The sequence below is a fragment of the Microcaecilia unicolor genome, chromosome 4 (genome assembly GCF_901765095.1).
Source record: "Microcaecilia unicolor chromosome 4, aMicUni1.1, whole genome shotgun sequence".
NCBI lineage: Eukaryota > Metazoa > Chordata > Amphibia > Gymnophiona > Siphonopidae > Microcaecilia > Microcaecilia unicolor.
In genome coordinates this window covers 12,741,776-12,762,192 of record NC_044034.1, presented here as the reverse complement: position 1 = coordinate 12,762,192, position 20,417 = coordinate 12,741,776, and the positions used below count along the sequence as shown (strand labels likewise).

The following is a 20,417-nucleotide window of genomic DNA, read 5'->3' as shown; positions in this document are numbered from 1 at the left end:
GACAATTATGTATTTAAGCTCCACCCCTTTAGCCTCCCCAAACAGTTGGGCCACCGACAGCCTATGGGGCTGAGCCAGCAGACTCAGAAGCCTGATCCATTTAAGCCTGCCTTTCCCTGCAATCATTGCTTTAGCGTTGATTGCTTTGTTTGCTCATCTGAAGCCAGCCTGCGCTTGTGTTCATGTTGTGTTCTTCTTGTGCTTGTTTATTCTGTGTGTGTGTGTGTGCTGGGTATTCCCAGCATAAGCCTGATTGCCTCACTTCCCCACACCTGGTTTGTTTTTCTCCTGCTCTACGTTGTGCTGTCTGGGGTAAGCTTGTGAGTCGTTTCAGTTTGTTTGTTTAGCTTTCTTTCTCTCTCTCTCTGTGTTCCCTTTGTTGTGCTGAGCTTCTGCTCTGCTCCCTGTGGTTCTGCCTCTCCCTGTCCTTGTATTTTGCTCCTGTTTATTTGTTTTAGGTCTCTTTGTTTGCTGTATCTGTCTCCTGTTTCCAAGGAGCAGCGTGCCTTTTCTGGTCCGTGTGTGTCAAGGCAGCTTTCCCTGTTTGATTATCACTCCCCTTTATCCTTGTCTGCTGAGTAGCACTGTTCCGTTTATTCCTTTAGCAGTTCCCTTTTTCCCTTGGGGTGTTGTGGGGCCAGCTCTGTGTATTCCTTAGGTAAGTACAGCCTAGTTCCCTTGTGGGGCTTCCTGTATTCTTGTTTGCCCTGTGGCACAGCCTTGTATAGTTTGAGACTTCTGCCTCTCATCCCTTCCTTTGTGTCTCTACCCTGAACTGTGTGCGTTGCTTGTGGCCCAGTTCCATGGGGAACCCTTGTTGTTCTTTCTCCCTTCCCAGAGTGTGATTCAGTTCCCGGTCGGCCGTGAGGCCCGATTGCTTGGACTCTGCGCGAGTGGGTTCCCGTTCGGCTACCTGAATGCTCTATCTCCTACTTTCTGGTGGTGCCTGTTGGCTGTTGTGTGTGTATGGCTTGTTGGCTGGAGTGGTGAGAAGGGCTTGTTCGGCCTACCCTAGGCCATGTCCCAAACCCTATACTAGGCCTTGGCCTGAGCTCAAGGGCTCACGTCTGGAATAACAACTGGATGGTATTCATCCCAGAGTACTGATAGAACTGAAAAATGAACTTGTGCAAGTATTGTTAGTAATATGTAATTTATCCTTAAAATCGAGTGTGGTACCGGAAGGTTGGAGGGTGGCCAATGTAATGCCGATTTTTAAAAAAGGTTCCAGAGGAGATCCGGGAAATTATAGACCAGTGTGTCTTACGTAGGTGCCGGGAAAAATGGTAGAGACTATTATAAAGAACAAAATTACCGAGCATATTCAAAAGCATGGATTAATGAGACAAAGAGGGGCATAATTGAACGAAAACGCCTATCTCCATGGGCGTTTATCTCCGAGAACGGGTCCGTGAAGGGGCGGACCGAACCGTATTTTGGGAAAAAATAGACGCCCATGTTTTATTCAACAATGTGTGAGCTGGGCGTTTTTGTTTTTCAGCGATAATGGAAAATGAAAGCGCCCAGCTCAAAAACGAATAAATCCAAGACATTTATTCGTGGGAGGGGCCAGGATTCGTAGTGCACTGGTCCCCCTCACATGCCAGGACATCAACCGGGCACCCTAGGGGGCACTTTTACAAAACCAAAAAAACAGGTAAAAGAGCTCCCAGGTGCATAGCACCCTTCCCTTGTGTGGTGAGCCCCCCAAATCCCCCTCAAAACCCACTGCCCACAAGTCTACACCATTACTATAGCCCTAAGGGGTGGAGGGGGGCACCTACATGTGGGTACAGTGGGTTTGGGGGGGTTGGACGACTAATAAGCATTAAGCAGCACGATTGTAACAGGTAGGGGGGATGGGCCTGGGTCCACCTGCCTGAAGTCCACTGCACCCCCTAACAACTCCTCCAGTGACCTGCATACTGCTGCCAGGGAGCTGGGTATGACATTTGAGGGTGAAAATAAAAATTTGTGAAACATCATTTTTTTGTGGTGGGAGGGGGTTAGTGACCACTGGGGGAGTCAGGGGAGGTCATCCCCGATTCCCTCCAGTGGTCATCTGGTCATTTAGGGCACTTTTTGGGGCCTTATTCGTGAAAAAACAGGGTCCAGGAAAAGTGTCCTAAATTCTAGCTAAAAACGCATACTTTTTTCCCATTATCAGTGAAATGTGCCCATCTTTGTTCGGCAGATAACCACGCCCCAGTTCCGCCTTCGCCACACCTCTGACACGCCCCCATAAACTTTGTCCGCATCCGCGACGGAGTGCAGTTGAAAACGTCCAAAAATCGGCTTTCGATTATACCGCTTTATTCGTTTTTGTGAGATAAACGTCCATCTCCCGATTTAGGTCGGAACTTGGGCGTTTTTCTCGTTCGATTATAAGCAGGAAAGCCAACATGGATTTAGTGAAGGGAAATCTTGCCTCACCAATCTATTACATTTCTTTGAAGGTATAAACAAACAAGTGGATAAAGGTGAGCTGGTTGATATTGTGTATCTGGATTTTCAGAAGGCGTCTGACAAAGTACCTCATGCAAGACTCCAGAGGAAATTGGAGAGTCATGTGATAGGAGGTAGTGTTCTATTGTGGATTAAAAACTGGTTAAAAGATAGAAAACAGAGAGTAGGGTTAAATGGTCAGTATTCTCAATGGAGAAGGGTAGTTAGTGGGGTTCCCCAGGGGTCTGTGCTGGGACCACTGCTTTTTAACATATTTATAAATGACCTAGAGATGGGAGTAACTAGTGAGGTAATTAAATTTGCTGATGACACAAAGTTATTCAACATCGTTAAATCGCGGGAGGATTGTGAAAAATTACAAGAGGACCTTATGAGACTGGGAGACTGGGCATCTAAATGGCAGATGACATTTAATGTGAGCAAGTGCAAAGTGATGCATGTGGGAAAGAGGAACCCGAATTACAGCTACGTAATGCAAGGTTCTACGTTAGGGGTCCCAGACCAAGAAAGGGATCTAGGTGTCATCGTTGATGATACGTTGAAACCTTTTGCTCACTGTGCTGTGGCAGCTAAGAAAGCAAATAGAATTTTAGGAATTAGGAAAGGAATGGAAAAGAAAAATGAGGATGTTATAATGCCTTTGTATCGCTCCGTGGTGCGACCACACCTCGAATATTGTCTTCAATTCTGGTCCCCGCATCTCAAAAAGGATATAGTGGAAATAGAAAAGGTGCAGAGAAGGGAGACGAAAATGATAAAGGGGATGGGACGACTTCCCTATGAGGAAAGGCTAAAGCGGCTAGGGCTTTTCAGCTTGGAGAAAGGGTGGCTGAGGGGAGATATGATAGAGGTCTATAAAATAATGAGTGGAATTGAACCAGTAGATGTGAAGTGTCTGTTTACGTTTTCCAAAAATACTAGGACTAGGGGGCATGCGATGAAGCTACAAAGTAGTAAATTTAAAATGAATTGGAGAAAATGTTTCTTCACTTAATGTGTAATTCAACTCTGGTGCCCAATGGCGATATAACACTTACACTAACTCTGTTTGTCTGTGAATATATACATAAAACAGATTGTGAAAGAGACAAACAGCAGACATTGAAGCAACAGAGCCTTAATATAAAAAATAATAAAGTAATAATAAAAAAAAGTGTCAAATATCTAAAATGACATGTTGCCAACAACCATCAAACCAAACAAATATAGTGAGTAGCAGGGCATAACTTAAATCACAAGGTTTCCCAGCAGCTCTACTGGACCAAATTTACTTTCCCAACAATATCTCAAACTTCCGCCAGTGTTAAAAACAAAATGGATCAACCGAGGGACATTGTAAATATAGGGGTCCTTTTACTAAGCCGCAGTTTTTTTCTCATTTTTATAGTTGCTTAAAGGGTGGGGGTGGGGGAGAGTGAAAAGGGAATTGTTTGGGGTCTGAATATGATTGTTTATATGACTAGATTCATATGTTTTGTGGATTTTGCATTAAAATTAATATAAAATGATTTAAACATTTAAAAAAATGCTGACTGCCGTGGGCTGAATATGGGCTGGACAAGCCGTTTAGCCCATTAAAATGGGCAGCATTTTTTATATGTGAAAGAAAGTGTGTGTCTGTGAGAGAGTGAGAGACAGTCAGTGACAGTAAAAGTGTCACAGTGAGCTGGTAGTAATGGGAATTTTAAATTGTTTAGATTGTAATTGAAGTAGTGGAGCATGAAATTATAGTCGATGTCTACAAAGTACACTTTTGAATACTACATTGTTAGTGTAAACAGAATTAGATCCTTCGACTCGTTTTCCTTGTTCTGTGTGTGTGTTTGGGGGGGGGGAGTTTTGGGAGTTTTAGAGAAGAGACATGGGGAGAGAGAGTGTGTGTGTGTTTGAGGGGGGTGTTGTGGGGGGCGGAGAGTGAGAGAGAGTGTGTGTGTTTGTGGCATTTTGGATGGGGGAAGGGGCAGCCGGGAGGTGTTTGTACGGGATGATGTTATTTTTTGTTGAAGGTAGTGACTGTTTTTTTATGTGTTTTTTGTTTGTTTTGTGTTTTTCTGGGTCTGCCTTTGCCTTCCTTAAGTAAGCAGTTGAGTGTGTTTGGGGGGGGGGGGGGGGGGAAGAGAGAGAGACAGTGTGTGTGTTTGTGGCATTTTGGATGGGGGAAGGGGCAGCCGGGAGGTGTTTGTACGGGATGATGTTATTTTTTGTTGAAGGTAGTGACTGTTTTATGTGTTTTTTGTTTGTTTTGTGTTTTTCTGGGTCTGCCTTTGCCTTCCTTAAGTAAGCAGTTGAGTGTGTTTGGGGGGGGGGGGGAAGAGAGAGAGAGAGAGAGAGAGAGAGAGAGAGAGAGAGAGTGTGTGTGTGTGTGTGTGTTTGAGGGGGGTGTTGTGGGGGGTGGAGAGTGAGAGAGATTGTGTGTGTTTGTGGCATTTTGGATGGGGGAAGGGGCAGCCGGGAGGTGTTTGTACGGGATGATGTTATTTTTTGTTGAAGGCAGTGACCATTTTTTATGTGTTTTTTGTTTGTTTTGTGTTTTTCTGGGTCTGCCTTTGCCTTCCTTAAGTAAGCAGTTGAGTGTGTTTGGGGGGGGGGGGAAGAGAGAGAGAGAGTGTGTGTGTGTGTGTGTGTTTGAGGGGGTATGGGGGGAGAGAGACAGAATGGGGAAAAGGCTGAGAGGGGGGGGGGGAAGAGAGACAGAATGGGAAAAAGGCTATGAACTTCAGCTGTGGTGAGAAGGGGGAGGTGTTGCCAGCAGGAAAATCGACCATTGTGCTGGAAGAGAGGCTGTTGTATCCCATTGCCTGAGTTTTTGTGGCAGCAGGGTCACGTTTAGCAAAACTTCGTTTTTGTTTTAACGATCCCCACTGCAAACATGGAGATAGATGGATTGCAACGATGGAACCGACAACTGTGATAACACAGAGGGGATCAGTTCCCTGTTTGTAGCCGCTGCTCACTGGTCACCTGTTGGTCTCTGTCCGCGCCGGTAATGTTCTTCAGCAGCAGCAGCCGGTCAGCAGCGCTGGCATGGGGTGGCCCAGGACGTGAGACACAGGCGGGCTGGCCCGTGTTTGGCGAGCGAAGGCTCCAGGCTGATTTCAACAACGGCACGGGACGTACTACAGAGAAACCGGTGACGTCGGGAGAGATCTGTGATGTGCCGCACATGCGCAGAACAGCTGCTGTTCTGCGCATGTGCGGCACATCGGTCACTCTTCATTTATGTAGTAGGATAATGTCACGGTCTTACTTTAAAACAGATGTACCATCAGTTCTGCCCAAAGCAACAATGACCTCCTATTTGAGTGTAACCTGAAGAAGGAATGGGTGATAAGGCAAAGCTTGTTTTATTTTGTTGCATTGCACCCTGGAAGTCATGTGTTTGCTTTGTCATAAGCTTATTCCTGGAATAATGTAACAGGGGGTTAAAGAGGGAGGAAAAGAAAAAGGGGGAAAAAACTTACCTGGGGTCCGTTTTCGGGTCTCCGTTATTTTGGGCCTGTTTTGGTGGGGAGGAAGGCAGGGCTGCAGGAGGCAGCATTTTTGTTACGGAGGTCCGGGGACGATTGAGCATGTCCCCGGACGTAGAGGGGCTAACTGGAGTCATCTGGTGGTGTTTGTGGCCGGCGACGGGCCGTCGGGAAGGTTCTAGGCAGGCCTGATGGGCGGGCGCCTGGCATCTTTGCGGTCATCTTGGGACACTAGGTTCAGGATCCGGGAACGGTTGGGAATGTTCCCGGGTGAAGTGATGTGCACCGGGCTGTTTCGGGGTCATTTAGTGGCTGATGTGGGTAGTGGGACGCCGAAGGTGGAGGGCCTGCGTCCTGAAGAAGAACCGGCGAGTGGTTCCTGTGCAGGGAGGAGCAAAGAAATTCGTGCATGAGGTGGCGCGCCTCATGCACGAATCGGTGGCGCGCGTTTTCCGTTTAGGCCGAAGCCGGGGCCTAAATTTTGGACCCGGGCTTCGGAAGTTTTTTGTTTTAGTTCCGTTTTGAAAACCGGAGGACCGGGACCAGAACCAGCGGGGGTCTTCGCGAAAGAGGAAAATCTACTTTAAGGTAAGGGGTCGTTTGACTCGAAATTTTAATTAATGTAATTTTAAATTGTGGAAATAGTATTTTTTATTTTTAAAAATTCGGGGTTTTGAGTTTTTTAAATTTGGTTTTCAGTTTTGGGGTCGGGGAATTTTGGGGGATTTTTGTGGCGGGTCAGATTTTGAATTTGAATATTTTTAGTGGGGGTTTTTGGTAGGGTGTGGTTTAAAGGGGTTCTGAAAGAGTTAATTTTTTTTGTTCGACGGGGTGGGTTTAGAGGGGGGAGTTTGAATTTTTGAGATATTTTTTAAATTATTTTGGGATTTTTAGAAGGGGTTTTGGTAGGAAGATAGTAAGGTATGGTTTAAAAAGGGTTAAATTTAAATTTTGAAAAATACAGCTTGATAGGGAATAAAAGTTTTATTGAGTATGAGAATTTTGGGGCAGGTTGGATAATGTTTAGTTGAGTTTTTATTTTAATTATTGATTTTCCTATTATTTTCTATGGGAAATCAGCAATTAAAATGGGGATTTAGCACTGCTGGCCAAGATTCCGCCGGTCAGCAGTGAAGCTTGGAATTTTGAGGGAGGTGACTGATTGGTTGGAAAGTGCTTGGAATGTTATCGAAAGCTCCGTATCCTTGGATACGGAGTCGTTGGCAGTTGGCAGAAGGAGTTGGGATCTGGTGAGGAGAGGGTGTGTTTTGGTGTGGCTGGTGGAGATAGGTGATTTAAGGGTGAGTGGTGTTGATTTGAGTTTGGAAAAGGGAGTGATTGGTCAGGAAGAAAGTGAATGAATAAGGAATTGGTGTGAAAGGGTGAATTAATGCTGGTGGTGCTGATTTGTATATATTTGGAGTTGAGGGTATATATTGGGATTACTGGGGGGGGGGGGGGGGGGAGTGATTGTGGGGTGTTGTGTTGGGTTCCTGTTAATCACCTGATCGCTCCTTTATTAATTTAGGGATTAAAAGAATAAGGATAGGGTTTTTTAGGTTAAGGAATTCTAGTTATATTTATTTAAAGTTAAGTAGATCCAAACTTTTGATAATTTAATTAAGTAGTGTCATTAAGTGTGTGTGTGTGTGGGGGGGGGGGGGGTATCTGAAAGGGAGAGAGGGTCTTGCCTCCTTTTTGGTTTTTAAGGGTGAGGTTAGGACGAAGACGCGCCGGAGGAGTGAAGCAACTGAGAACACGGGCCCCCACGCAAGAAAGACCAGCGACCTACTAAAAGGAGCGTAAGAAAAAGACTGTATTGCTGCACACGTTTAGGAAAACGGGACTTTGAAAGGAGAGAAGGGGAGGGAAGTAGAAGAGAAGAGAAAGAGGAATACTTACCTGGTTCCAGTGAAGGTTGGTGTGGGAATCCAGAAAAAGATTTAAAAAAACACACAAAGAATCAAAATTCTTATATGTAAACAATTTTAGGGAAAAAATTAAGTAATATTCCGTTACATTGTAAGGTATATAAATAAAGATTAGGGATAAGTATACTTATCTGATGCTGGGTGTTGTGGAGAATAACCTGTGAAAAGAAAAGAGAAAGAACATTACCAACTTGATTTGCATTATAAATTTTATTAATTGTTATGTTAAATGTTACAACAGTTTAGAATAAATTACTAATTGTTTGAAACTTTATATGGTGAGTTGGTGGTTTGTGCTCTCAAAGTGGGAAAATCTTGAAATTAGTTTCCATTCCTCTCTTGCTTCAGAAGTAAGAGACGAGGTTAGTGATTGTTGTCTGCTCCTCATTCCTGGGGACTGATTCCTGGAGAGTCGTCACGACTACTACCACCAGGCTTACCAGGATCCAGTTTATTTACATCATCCTAGGCGTGAGGGCCGACTAACATTAAGCGGCAGAAAATCTGTTTTACTTTTTTGGATCTTGCCAGGTACTTGTGACGGATTCACCACTGTTGGAAACCTGGACTTGATGGACGTTCAGTCTTTCCCCTGTATTGCAATGCTTATGTATGAATGTACTTATGATATCATTGAAGGACATTTTGATAATTCAAAATCTTTAACATTTCTCTCTCTCTCTTTATTGTTGTTTTTTTTTTTTTTTTACAAATCACATCATGCAGTATTTGGTAAGTTTTGTTCAGTTAGTAACATATATATTTTAGGGGTGGGCAATTAATGTGTTAATAACACTATTAGGGCTCCTTTTACTAAGCGGCAGTAAGCTTGACACGGGAAGTGTGCTGTCATATTTATTTTTGTAGCACCGGGGTGTATCAGGTGGCGGTAATGGCTCCTCCCCAAATGGCCTTGTGGCAATGGTTAAAGGGGGCCTCAGCGCATGTGAAAAACCATGCAGCGATGCCAGCACAGGCCCCCTTTTGCCGCAGCTTGGTAAAAGGGTCCCTTAAAGCATTAATGTTTTAACGCATACCATGTTTTTTGATGCTGCCTGTTTCTGACCCACCCATCCCCCACACTTACCTCTACAGCAGGGCTCAGGAATTTTTCTCCTTCCTCGGAGCAGCCTCAAACTCCTTCTCTCTCCCTGCAAGGACAGGCTCTGCAGATACAGGAAGGTGGGGAAGGTTTTGTGAGACTTTGAAACCACGAGACTTCCCCAACTTCCTGCACTGCATGACTCAAGTATCTGCAGAGCCCGATCGCTTTGAGGGGGAGACAAGGAGTTTGAGGCAACGCTGAGGTCAAGCCCTGGAAACAAGATACTAGGCTTGATGGACCTTCAGTCTTTCCCTGGATGGCAGTTCTTATGTATGAATGTACTTATAATTCAAAATCTCTAACATTTCTCTCTCTCGTTTTTTTTTTTTAACAAAATCAAATCACATTCTGCAGGATTTGGTAAGTTTTATTCAGTTAGAAACATATATATATTAGGGGTGGACAATTAACACATTAATAACGGTAATACATTAATCTTTTAACACATACCACGTTTTATAATGCTGCTGTTTTTTTTAATGCTGACCCACCCCTCCCCCACGCTTACCTCTACAGCAGGGCTCAGAATTTTTTCTCCTTCCTTGGAGCTGCCTCAAACTCCTTCTCTCCCCCTGCCTGGTGCAGAAAGTTAGGGAAGGTCTCTTGAGACTTGAAACCGCGAGATTTCCCTAACTTTCTGCACTTCGTGTCTCAAGTATCTGTAGAGCCCGATCGCTGTGCAGGGGGAGACAAGGAGTCTGAGGCAACGCCAAGCTCAAACCCTGCTGAATGAAGGCTGGTCATTGGGGCATGAGAAAAACTGGGTGAAGGCTGTCTGAAACTTTATTCTTTAATGCCCAAAATGCTGTGATTAAAACGTTTCATCACACGATTAATCACAATTAAAACTTTTATCATTGTCCACCCCTAAAATTCTGTGATTAAGCGCACTTAATTGCATGTTTAAAAGTTTTAATCATTGTCCACCTCTAATATATTTTTATATCATTGTACTTATTTCTCTTACCTGAGATCTGATCATTGTCCATCTTTATTTTAATGCAGATTGGTGGTTGGAATTTGGCAGATATACAGGTAACTGAATCTGATAAACAATAATTATACCAAACCACCACGTTTCCTAGAGCGTCCAAGAGGTTAGGCTCGTTAGCGTCTTTAATGTGTGTTAACTATGTACATGCATTAACCCTATAAGTGCCTACAATATCCCTATATGCGCTTACATGCTAATTGTGGGCTCGTTAAAAATGCTAACGCACCTTAGTAAACAGGGCCCTTAATCTGGTCAACGTGGAATAAACATATTTAACCTGATGACCAGATTAAGACAAGAACTGTTTCCATCTGAATGATAACAGTATAATTTGCTTCTGGAAATGGCCACCAAGCATCCAGTGGGTGAGTTACAAGCTACATGCACCAATCGTAAGAGAAAGAAACATGTGATGTGTCTTAATGACAAAATAGGTGCGTTAGATAAGTTTCATTCCGGCATGTCTGTTTCTGCCGTTGGCCACGCGTTAAAGTTTAATGAGTCAACTGATCCATCCAGCAAAAAAAGGAAGAGATTCAGTGGTCTTTTCGAGAAGCAGAACCAGAAAGTTCCAAAACTACATCTGTGCTTCGTGTTGAGTCAGTAGAAAAGATAGAAAAGCAGTTACATTTGTGGATAATGCAAATGGTGGATTTAAAAAACAAAAGCACTGTGGACAGCATTGCTATGAGGATGAAAGCCAAACAGATTTATAAATACGCCACCTAGTGTTGATGAGACTGGCTTGTTTTACAAAGAGGCTGGTAAATGGATATATATAACGAAAATGGCAGCCATAGCCCCTGGTTTTAAGGCATTTAAAGATCATGAGGGGCATAATCGAACAGGGATGACCATCTCTAAGGGCACCCATCTGTAAGGACATCCTGGGAATGGGGGGGGGGGAACCGCTATTATTGAAACAAGATGGGCGCCCATCTTTCGTTTAGATAATACGGTTGGGGATGCCCAAATCTCAACATTTAGGTCGACCTTAAAGATGGTCATCCTTAGAGATGGTCATCCCCGGTTTTCGGCGATAATGGAAACCGAGGACGCCCATCTCAAAAATGACCAAATCCAAGCCCTTTGGTCATGGGAGGAGCCAGCATTCATAGTGCACTGGTCCCCCTGACATGCCAGGACACCAACCGGGCACCCTAGAGGGCACTGCAGTGGACTTCACAAATTGATCCCAGGTGCATAGCTCCCTTACCTTCGGTGCTGAGCCCCCCAAACCCACTCCACACAACTGTATACCACTACTATAGCCCTAAGGGGTGAAGGGGGCACATACATGTGGGTACAGTAGGTTTCGGGTGGGTTTTGAAGGGCTCATATTTACCACCACAAGTTAACAGGTAGGGAGGGGGATGGGCCTGGGTCCGCCTGCCTGAAGTGCACTGCACCCACTAAAACTGCTCCAGGGACCTGCATGCTGCTGTGATGGTCCTGAGTATGGCATTTGAGGATGGCATAGAGGCATAGAGGCCAGTTTTTGTTTAGGGTTGGAGGGGGTTGGTGACCACTGGGGGAGTAAGGGGAGGTCATCCCTGATTCCCTCCAGTGGTCATCTGGTCAGTTTGGGCACCTTTTTGAGGCTTGGTCGTGAAAACAAATGGACCAAGTAAAGTCGACCAAATGCTCCTCAGAAACGCCCTTCTTTTTTCCATTATTGGCCGAGGACGCCCATCTCTTAACCACACCCCTGTCCTGCCTTCGGTATGCTGCTGACATGCCCCCGGGAACTTTGGTCGTCCCCGCAACGGAAAGCAGTTGAGGACACCCAAAATCATTTTTCGATTATGCCAATTTGGGCGACCCTGAGAGAAGGACGCCCATCTCCCGATTTGTGTTGAAAGATGAGTGCCCTTCTCTTTTGAAAATATGACCCTGTTGTGCACTAATGCCAAGGGTGATTTCAAATGCAGGCCTCTGTACAGAGCCCCAAATCCTCCTGCACTTAAAGGAAAGAACTTGAACTACATGCCAGTCCATTGGAGATGAAACTGCAAAGCTTGGATGACTTCCAACAACTGTTTCGTTCCAGAAGTTGAACTGTATCTCCACTGTAAGAACCTTGCCTTCAAGGTACTGCTGATTTTGGATAATGCACCAGTACACTGTCGTGCAGACCTAGAAAATGCACAGCCCAATAATGAGGTTCTCTTCATCCCCCCGAACACATCCATCATCCAGACCCTCGATCAGGCAATAATAAAGGCTTTCCAGTGCCACTACATGTGGGAGCTTTACAGCAAGGCCTATGAAGCTGTAGATGCTGACGAGGAAAGCATCATGCTGGACTTCTGAAAGACAGTGACTATACGCAATGCAATCGACTATTTTGGGATAGCCTGGGATGGCAACACACAGCCTACTATAAATAATTGTTGGGAAAAAAAGCTTGATCAGACTGTATAATGAACTTTGAGGGATTTGAAGGTGTAGCAGAACACATGAGTAGAAATGTGGAAAACATCATGCAATTTGCACGAAAGGTCCCTGGAGAAGGGTTCGAGGACATGACAACAAGAAGATGTTGAAATTTTGGCAGAGATTGCACTAAAGCCCAGCAATGAAGACCTGGACGAGATGGGGCAACAAAGCCTCAGGGGCAGTGATAACGAAGAAGGGACGGCTGAGACTCCAAAAATCCTGTCTCTCTCATGTCTGCAAGAATAGCAGAGTGGGTGTCAACACTGGAAAAAATGTTCAGTGACATGGAGGAATGTGATCCTATGCTGCATCTCACAAACTCTGCATCAAGGACCGTCTTCCGTAATCTTGTACAATCATTAGTACTCAGTCATCTAGACTACTGCAACTCACTCTACGCTGGCTGCAAAGAGCAAGTACTCAAACTCCAAACAGCCCAGAACACGGCAGCCAGACTCATATTCAGAAAATCAAAATACGAAAGTGCAAAACCCCTACGAGAAAAGCTACACTGGCTCCCACTCAAAGAACACATCACGTTCAAAGTATGTACCCTAGTTCACAAAATCATCCATGGCGATGCTCCAGCCTATATGGCAGACCTGATAGACCTACCACCCAGGAATGCTAAAAAATCATCTCGCACATTCCTTAATCTTCATTTCCCCAACTGTAAAGGTCTAAAATACAAATTAATGCATGCATCAACCTTTTCCTATATGAGCACGCAATTCTGGAACACGTTACCACGCAACCTAAGAGCGATCTATGAACTGACCAACTTCCGCAAACTACTGAAGTCCCATCTCTTTGACAAGATATACCACAAAGATCAACACATGTGAATCTCCCCACATATATCCAGAAATGTTTAATAATGCCTTCTGTTATATTACTATCATGTATTCCATTACCATGCAACCCAAAATCCTTCTGTAACACCTAATGTCTATTTTCTTACTATTTCCACTATCCATGATGTATTGTAAGCCACATTGAGCCTGCAAAGAGGTGGGAAATGTGGGATACAAATGCAATAAATAAATAAATTTGCCCCTTTCAGTGAAACACTTAATGACTTGAGAAGGAAAGCCAAGCAGACAAGGCTGACACAGTTTTTTCAGTCAACAAGGCGTGAGACCCAGGCACCTGATACCCCTCCTCCCTCCCAGGGTCTCCATCTTCATCATCTACTATCATTTTACAAGGCTGTCACTCTCCAGAGGTCAACCCACCTGTAGCCCCCTGGTTCTGCAGCAATGTTTATCAAGCACTGTTTTCTTAAAGTGTTACCAACTGCAAGGACTGTAACTCATTCAGCAAATAAAAATATATTTTTTGCAACACATTATGAGGCTCATTTTCAAAAGAGAAGTGTCCAAAAGAATTTTCTCACAAAAACATCCAAATCAGTATTTTTAAAACCAATTTTTAGACATTTTTCTATAAAGTCCATCAGAAGTGCATTCAAATCACAAGAGGGCGTGTAAGGGGCATGTTAAGAGTGGGATTTGGGGGGGGGGGGGGGGCGCTAGTGAGCTTTTGACAGAGATGGACGTCTGATCTTATGTCTCCTGCCAACTGAACATTGGCTAGAACAGTCTATTTCACAAGATATTATTTGCAATATATATTGATCAGCTTCACTCTACCCATGTCAAATTCAAAAACCTCAAACACGGATCTCTGCGTTACCTCTGTGCCTGGATCTAAGAGAACAAAGTTTGATCCCCTGACTCCAGAAAAAATGGCGCCGGGAAAATCCACGAGCACGCTAACAGAGTCTGTATTAGAGGAACTACGAGCCCTCCGTGATCTATCTTCAAAACACTATGAAACAACTTGTGAACTGAAAACAGAAATCATAAGTATAAACAACTCGTGGTCGGCATTTCAAGCTTGTATTGAGGAGTTAGAGAAAAGATCTGATCTTGCCGCTCTACAACTCACCAGGATCCAGGATGCGACAACATCCAACTTTAAAAAGCTAAAGCAAGAAATTGAAGACTTAACTAACAGATCCAGATGGAGTAATATCAGAATTCTAGGTCTTAAGGAAAGCATCGAAGGTAATAATATGCTAGACTTTCTCAGTAAATGGATCCCCTCCATACTTCATATTAACTTTGAGCCCCTGCTAGAAATCGAACGAGCACATCGTGTGCCTTCAGCCAGGAAACTAAATCAAGCTCATCCCAGGCCTATTGTGGTGAAGCTGCTAAGATTCCAGCACACGCTGCTGATCCTGACTACTGCACGCTCCCACCCTGCTATTAATATCGATGGCAAGTCTGTTCTGATTGTTCCTGATTTAGCCAAAACAACACTAGGAAAAGGAAAGCATTCCTCAAGATGAGACTAAAGCTGAAATCCCATGGAGCAAGATTTGGCTTGCAGTACCCTACATGAATGACTGTCACGTTACATAACGTTACCAAAACATTCGATTCTCCTGAGCAACTACAGATACACTTGGATCAGCTAAATATCAACTCGATGGCTTGAAAATCAACAAATTTTTCCTTGCTACTTAATCTGCACTACTCTCCTGAGGCGACAATCTTCACTAAATCTTCACTGTGTTTCATGTTCAAAGCGTTTGGATCTCGTCATCCTAAAGACTTTCTATATTCTTTCACATAATTCGCCCACTGTTCTCCAAGTATGATCACCTCTGTATTGTTACTGCATATTCAAAGTTCTTTTTCTAAGCTATGTCATATTTGTTAATTTCAGATGTATAAGCTTGCATATTTAAAAGTTATTTTCTTAAATTACTATCCAGCTTATTTTTGAAAGAGAAAGACGCCCATATTTCGACCCAAATCGGGAGATGGGTGTCTTTCTCCCGTGGGCGCCCAAATCGTTATAATCGAAAGCCGATTTTGGGCGTCTCCAAATGCAATCTGTCGCGGGAAAGGACAAAGTTGACAGGGTGTGTCGGAGGCGTGGTGAAGGCGGGACTGGGGCATGTTTATTGGCTGAGGAGAGATGGGTGCCCTCGGCCGATAATGGAAAAAAGAAGGGCGGCAGAAGTGAGAATTTGGGCTGCTTTTTGTGGACCCTTTTTTTCTCACGAACAAGTCCCCAAAAAGTGCCCCAACTGCTCAGATGACCACCGGAGGGAATCAGGGATGACCTCCCCTGACTTCCCCAGTGGTGATTAACCACCTCCCACTCCGAAAAAAAGAACTTTACGACCTTTTTACGACAGAGTCACAGTGAAGGATATACTCTTTAAAAAAGTCCTTCACTGTGCCTCTGTCCCCGCAACAGTAGTTGAGTCCAAAATGCTTCCAACATCCTCTTTATTTATTTGGATTGTGGATCACAAGTAGCAGCAGTGGGATTTGAACCAGCCACCTCTGGATTACCAGACCTGTGCTCTAACCACTAGGCAAACTGTCACTCCTCCATGCTTCTCCACTTCCTTGAAATTTGGCCATCACTGTGGGGGGTGGGGGGCAGTATGTAGGTCCCTGGGTGAGGGAGGTATGTGTGTGTCAGCAGAGGCATAATGAAGGCATGGACGTCCTTCTTTCAAACATTTTGGACATCCTGAACTGCCCCCCTACAGGGACAGCCAAATTTCAAGGCAGCAGAGTGGTAGACTGGCCTAGTGGTTTGAGCACTGGTCTGGCACTCCAGAGATGGCTGGTTCTAATCCCACTGCTGCTACTTGTGATCCACAATCCAAATAAATATATAAAGAGGATGATGGAAGCATTTTGGACGTTCTCAACTGCCATTGCAGGGACAGAGGCATAGCGAAGGATATACTCTTAAAAAACAAAAAGTTGGTTTTTTGGGAGGTGGTTAATCACCACCGGCATGGGCATAGTTTGACTTTCATTTGGGGGGACAAAGGATGGGGTGGAACACATTAGCATATTCATTTGCATATATATATATATATATATATATATATATGCAAATGAATATGCTAATATGGAGGAAGGAAGGGAAAAAGAGCTGGCTTTTTTTGGGGAATAACCATAATGAATATGTATGTATTCACAATGGAGAAGGGTAGTTAGTGGGGTTCCTCAGGGGTCTGTGCTAGGACGGCTGCTTTTTAATATATTTATAAATGATTTAGAGATGGGAGTAACTAGCGAGGTAATTAAATTTGCTGATGACACAAATTTATTCAAAGTCGTTAACTCGCGACAGGATTGTAAAAAATTACAAGAGGACCTTACGAGAATGGGAGACTGGGCGGCTAAATGGCAGATGACGTTTAATGTGAGCAAGTGCAAGGTGATGCATGTGGGAAAAAAGAACCCGAATTATAGCTACGTCATGCAAGGTTCCACGTTAGGAGTTACGGACCATGGGGTGAAAGTTGAGAAGTGGATTGGTCTGTTTGTGGGAGTGTAAGGGTGTATGGCTGAAGGGGATTAATAAAATAAAATGCAATGCGGGTTGTGTTGGACACCTTGGATTGACAGGGTTGTAGATTATAATTACAAATTGGAGCTTGTAGATTGTATACTGAGCATTACTATGTATACTTTGTGCATAAAGCCTGTCATTGTATGAATAAAAATATATTTCAAAAAAAAAGGAGTTACGGACCAAGAAAGGGATCTGGGTGTCGTCATCGATAACACACTGAAACCTTCTGCTCTGTGTGCTGCTGCGGCTAGGAAAGCGAATAGAATGTTGGGTATTATTAGGAAAGGTATGGAAAACAGGTGTGAGGATGTTATAATGCCGTTGTATCGCTCCATGGTGCGACCGCACCTTGAGTATTGTGTTCAATTCTGGTCGCCGCATCTCAAGAAAGATATAGTAGAATTGGAAAAGGTGCAGCGAAGGGCGACTAAAATGATAGCGGGGATGGGACGACTTCCCTATGAAGAAAGACTAAGGAGGCTAGGGCTATTCAGCTTGGAGAAGAGACGGCTGAGGGGAGACATGATAGAGGTATATAAAATAATGAGTGGAGTGGAACAGGTGGATGTGAAGCGTCTGTTCACGCTTTCCAAAAATACTAGGACTAGGGGGCATGCGATTAAACTACAGTGTAGTAAATTTAAAACAAATCGGAGAAAATTTTTCTTCACCCAACGTGTAATTAAACTCTGGAATTCATTGCCAGAAAATGTGGTGAAGGCGGTTAGCTTAGCAGAGTTTAAAAGGGGTTGGACGGTTTCCTAAAGGACAAGTCCATAAACCGCTACTAAACGGACTTGGAAAAATCCAAAATCCCAGGAATAACATGTATAGAATGTTTGTACGTTTGGGAAGCTTGCCAGGTGCCCTTGGCCTGGATTGGCCGCTGTCGTGGACAAGATGCTGGGCTCGATGGACCCTTGGTCTTTTCCCAGTATGGCATTACTTATGTACTTATGAGATATCAAGCCAGCTCTTTCACCCTTCCTTCCTTCCTCCTTACCCAGCACTCCCTCTTCCTCTCCAGTAGTATTTCCCCACCCCTTTCCCATACCATACCAGTGTTGACCTTAGAAATGCATAGGTTCTATATGTAGATCCTTCAAGAGGTAGTGTGTGTCATGATTTAGGCTCTACACCCTTTCTGATGTTTTGGTGCCACCTCAGTAAGGCCAACACACAATCTCTCCACTGCAAAACGCTATACACAAACTTGTGCAAAAACACACTCATATCCTTACTAAACCATAACAGTACTAATTCCAAGGACAGGACGAGCTACAACCTTATGCGTGAAAAGGCAGAACTGTAATTACACCAGGCTCTAAAACACCAATACATTAACTCGTGAAAAAAAAAGCAAAACAAAAAGGGCTGCAAATACTACACGCTAGCAGAATACTGCACCTTGATCACACATGAAAAACACATGACACAACAGACATGACACAAGGAACTAGAAATCAAAAAATATGAAGGCAAAATACTGGAAAGTTAACTCAAGAAGTCAGACTCAGCATACAGCAATACCAGAAAAATTGAAACCTACATGCAAATATCACAGATGCACATTTCAAAAAGCTGACATATTCCAATTAATAAATTCTGAATAAAATACTTATTTCTACCTTTGTTGTCTGATCATTTAGTTTTTCTATTCGCTTTGGTCCCAGTGTCTTCTGTTTTATGCAGTGTCCTTTCCATTTAATATTTGTCTTTCCTTCTCTCCATCCTTGTCCAACATTTCTCCTCTCTTCTCCGCCCTCCACTCCATCCATGTCCAGCATTTCTCCCCTTCCCTCCATCCAAGTGCATCTCCTCCCTGACTTCTCTCCCCTCCCTCCATCCATCCATCCAACAACTCTCCATTTTCCCCTGCTGCCCTCTCCTCCATCCACCCATATCCAGCAAATGTCCTGTGTCCCCTGCCCCCTCCATTCATCCATCCATGTCCAGCAACTCTCCATTCTCCCCTGCCCTCTCCTCCATCCATCCATCTCCAGCAAATTTCCTCTCTCCCCTTTCCCTTCCATCCATCCATCTCCAGCAATTCTCCTCCTTCCCCTGCCCTCCGCTCCATGTCCAGCAACTTTCCATTCTCCCCTGCCTTCTCCTCCATCCATCTCCAGCAAATTTCCTCTATCCCCTATCCCCTCCATCAATCCCTGTTGTCCAACAATTCTTCTCTCTCCCCTGCCTATCCTGTTTCTTTCCATCCCCTTCCCGTCCCCTCCCCATTCTATCCAGCGTCTCCCTCCCCCTTCAAAGCATCTTCCAAGAATGACAACGTGGATGCAGCAGCAGCTCACACAGGTTTGCTTGCTGTGTTTGTGAACAGCAACGGCTGCGCAGGGGAGTGGAAATGGCTTCCTTACTTACAGACTGTTACAGTGGACTAGATAGGCCTGGCTCACTCCACTCTCGAAGCTGCAGCGGCGAACGGGTGGGCGGAAAAGCAGCAAGCAAGCAGCCAGGCTCAACTCCATCCTTCACTTCCTGAATCCTGCCCTCTCTGCATCCCGCCTTCCTCTGATGTCATTTCCTTTGGGGTGGGCGGGATGCTGAGAGGGCAGGATTCAGGAAGCGAAGGACGGAGTTGAGCCTGGCTGCTTGCTTGCTGCTTTCCCACCCGCCCGTTCGCCGTTGCGGGAAAGAACTCGTCTTCGTCATTTGGGGGGCACTGCCCCCCCTCGCCCCTCCCCAGTCTACGCCCATGACCACTGGGGAAGTCAGAGGAGGTCATCTGGGCAGTTCGGGCACCCTCCTTAGGAAGGAAATCATGTGCAAATGAGCTAACAGGGAGCAGCTCATTTGCATTCAATTTCCTTCATGCATGCCCGTTCCTTTCCAGATTAGTAAGGGAAGGGCTTTTTCCATTCAGTTAGTGGGACCAGTGCACTACGAATCCTGGCGCCTCCCACGACCAAATGCCTTGTAGTTATTTGTTTTTGAGCTGGGCGCCTTCGGTTTCCATTAACGCTAAAAAAACGATTCCGCCCAGCTCAAATCCGCCCAAATCCAATGCATTTGCCCGGCACCAACCATATTATCGAAAATACGGTCTGTCCCGTCCCTTCATGTATCCGTCCTCGGAGATGGATGCCCATGGAGATGGGCGTTCGCATTCGATTATGCCCTCATTGTCATGTTAGTTTATTTCAGACATATTAGCTTGCTATATTATAAGCTCCTCTAACATCTGTTACTAAATGTAGATTAGTCTGTTAATGATATTCAAATTTTTACCACTGCAAAACAAGGCTCTAGTCGTCATTATTGTCATTGTAATGAAGAATATCTTAGTAACATAATTAACTCACAAGGACGAATCTAAATACCTTTCATTACAGCTTAGTTACCATCAATTCCCTGAGGCAATTATACTACAGGTACAGTCTTGAAAAGATCTGATCTCGATGTCTTAAAACTATTCATTTCCCTTCTTGTTGCTTAATTGCCACTGTTTCTGATGAGATTGTCTCCTTATTATTAATATATAATCAAAAGTGATCTCCTTTAAATTACTATGCTAAGTTTGTTTACTTCTGATACTTCAACTTACAATATCATGAAGCTCTTTTAATTGAGTCACCAGGCATAGGTTAAACTGTTGATGG

At 44.4% G+C, this 20,417-nt stretch overlaps 2 protein-coding genes across 5 annotated transcripts in view; one reads left to right on the top strand and one right to left on the bottom strand.

The window, feature by feature from the left end:
* LOC115468205 (E3 ubiquitin-protein ligase TRIM39-like) overlaps positions 1-20,417 on the bottom strand; it is a 1,720,076-nt gene that overhangs the window by 587,383 nt on the left and 1,112,276 nt on the right. The gene's annotated exons all lie outside the window — the stretch shown is intronic.
* Positions 1-20,417, top strand: part of LOC115468285 (E3 ubiquitin-protein ligase TRIM39-like) — a 179,342-nt gene that overhangs the window by 86,071 nt on the left and 72,854 nt on the right. The gene's annotated exons all lie outside the window — the stretch shown is intronic.